Raw genomic sequence first — 2,676 nt, 5'->3', positions numbered from 1 at the left:
CTTCAATGTGTAGTTAATGATTTTTTGAATTAAAAAGAGTGCTTTCTTTATTGTCATAATATAGTTTATTAGTATAATTATGCTAATTAAACGTATTAGTATAATAGGTTAAACTTAATCTAAGGCGATACTCGGGAACAAGAAAAGAATAGTACGTGTCCTTAGATAGGATGTCACGAAATTAGAATCTTTGAAGGTTCGGCTATGACTCACAACATAGGATAAAAGGTGAGGGAAGTTCGTAATCGACGAGTGAGATCTTAATTAGCAGGGTTTGATATAGTAGTGTTAGGTTTCAATTTGCTAGCTGATAAGTAATCCACCCAAAAAAAAAAAGGCAAGGAGGGAGTAAGCCCCGTTCTATTGCAAGCGAGAGTGCATGATTGTGGTATAGTCAACTGCTCCCCGATATGACGTTCCAGTGGAAAGGGGCTCCACATTTGTCTCAGCCCCAAGTATCCAGCTAACGCCAAATGGAAGGAGGTCTGCCCTTTTAGGCTCACATTTCTGTGCAAGGAGGCCTCGCCCTCTACAGGCGGCCCCCTAACTCGGGGACTTTCACTCGGCCCGCCTGCATAAGCAGGGTGGGAAGCCGAAGCACTCCTCCTTCCTTGCCCTCTCTCTGCTAACCATGCAACAAGCATGAGCAACCACAACCCACCAATTCTTGGCCTGCCATGTAGCGGTTGAAAACAAACCTGAAGCGCTGCCTTCCTCTTTCTCTGTCATTCACCTAACAAGCAGACAAAGCAGTTGAACTCTCTCTTTCTCTCTCTTTCCCTCTCGTTCTATACCTCAACAACTGCCATGCAGTCGGCCTACTATTTACGGCTGTGGTCGCATGCTCGGTTATGTGCAGCAGGGATTTCTCTCTCTCTCTCTCTCTCTCTCACTCAGCTCTCGGCCACCAGCAGCCATCCACTCACTCTTTATCCTCTCTCTACCCCTCATTGGCTACATAGGTGCACACACCCACTCTCGATTGCCGTTTGCTACCAACCACAGTAGAGTCTCTTGACTCTCTTTCTCTCTCTCTCTGGCCGTCAACCGCCCTCAGTCTCTCTCCTTCTCTCCTTACAACCGCCCGTTCCACTTCTCTCTTTCTTATCAAGACTACCACCCACTCTCCATGCAACGGTTCTCTCTCCCTCTGCCAACCACTCGCGCACACCAATTTCGACAACTCTGTGTGTGTGTATGTGTGTGTGTGTGTGTGTGTTTGTGTGTTTCCAACTCTCGTTATCATTTCCCCTTACTCCGGCCACCACCCTCTGCCTTTCAACCACCCTCCCCCAGTTGTCTTGCGTTCGACATGCAAGTGCGCCACCCTTCGGGAGCTGGTCTTTTCCCAATGACACACAGAAATAGAATCACACTGTCTCCAATGGTCAAGAAGCCACCAACTCTCTGTGTGTGTCCTCGTACAACTTTGGCACTGCGTCAGCCATCATGGAGGGAGCAAAGCGCGAATGCTATATTCATGGGCCGAATCAGAAGCTTAAGAAGAATCTTTCCACGGAGCATGATGAGCGAGGGCAAGCAGATGATGATGGCATGGGTGAGGGCCTATCCAATTGGACGACTTTCCACGCTTTGGGTGTTAACAGATTACTCTAAAGAAAAACAAATGAACCTCTATTATGGTTGTAGGCTAAGAGTGCCTGCCCATATCCTACCAGCGTCGCCTCTTGCTAATAAGGCCCTCCAAGGTTCAAGGACCTTCCATTGTTAAATTGCATTCCCATCCACTTGCTGTGTTTAATCCTTTGCAGTGCTTGTTTTGCTACCTATACATCGGCAATAAAGAAGCAAATCTTGCTTTCTAGAGGATGCTTGGACCACCCTCTAGCTCAGCTGTGGTTTCTTTCCCAAATTTGCCACAAAAACTTCTCCAATAATCGATGGGGACATGATATTGTTCTTGCTGAGCTCCCCTTCCCTTTTCTCATAGCGATGTCCAAGATGACCGGATGCAAAGTGTGTCGCAACTAGTGCTATTGGATCAAGCAAGGTGGACTACAAAACATATAACACATAGGGAAGCAATGTATTGAGTTGAGCTACCAGTAGTGTTGAAAAGTATGCTTTGATTTCATGGCATCAAGTACGTCCCAAGTCAATTACACTAACCCGCAGCGAGTGCAATGATCATCCACTCTTATGACAAGCTCCATTGCAATGGTCAACACACACATACACACGTGCACACAAACACCCAACAACAAAAAAAAACACGTTATATTAATTGTCTTTACAAGGCCAAAATGACCTACGAGATCACATTAGTGATACAATCTTGGGGGATTTAATACAATGTTTGGGTACACAATCAAATGAAGTAAAATACAAGCTAAAATAAACATCAGTGTCTCAGGATGATTGGCATCGGGTGCTATCCGAGGATGTATTGCATCGGTTGCTAAAGTACATCCTCAATGTTCGCCTCTATTCAAAAAAACAAAAAAATAGTCGTACTGTACGTCTCCCATGTTGTGCTAGAATAGTCCTCCTCCTCTGATGGAGCCTCCATCACTGTTGTGGTAGACATGGGCATCTAGCTATCTCTCCCAAGCTTAATGGCTCGGTCGATCAATATACCTCTAGTATAGGTAGACTCTAAAGTTTGTTGTGAAACTTGCTGCTCTAAATGCGGAGTTTGCTCTTAAGAAGTCAATG

General features: G+C 45.4%; 1 non-coding gene across 1 annotated transcript; it reads right to left on the bottom strand.

Moving 5' to 3' along the window:
* Positions 1 to 336: 336 nt before the first annotated feature.
* Positions 337 to 617, bottom strand: LOC147436701 (RNase MRP). Its single transcript, XR_015185001.1, has one exon.
* Between the last annotated feature and the right edge of the window lie 2,059 nt (positions 618 to 2,676).

This window comes from Adiantum capillus-veneris, chromosome 17 (assembly GCF_014529385.1).
Source record: "Adiantum capillus-veneris isolate H3 chromosome 17, ASM1452938v2, whole genome shotgun sequence".
In the NCBI taxonomy this organism is placed as follows: domain Eukaryota; kingdom Viridiplantae; phylum Streptophyta; class Polypodiopsida; order Polypodiales; family Pteridaceae; genus Adiantum; species Adiantum capillus-veneris.
Note: the sequence above shows the minus strand (reverse complement) of the source record. Positions and strands in the feature narration are given on the sequence as shown.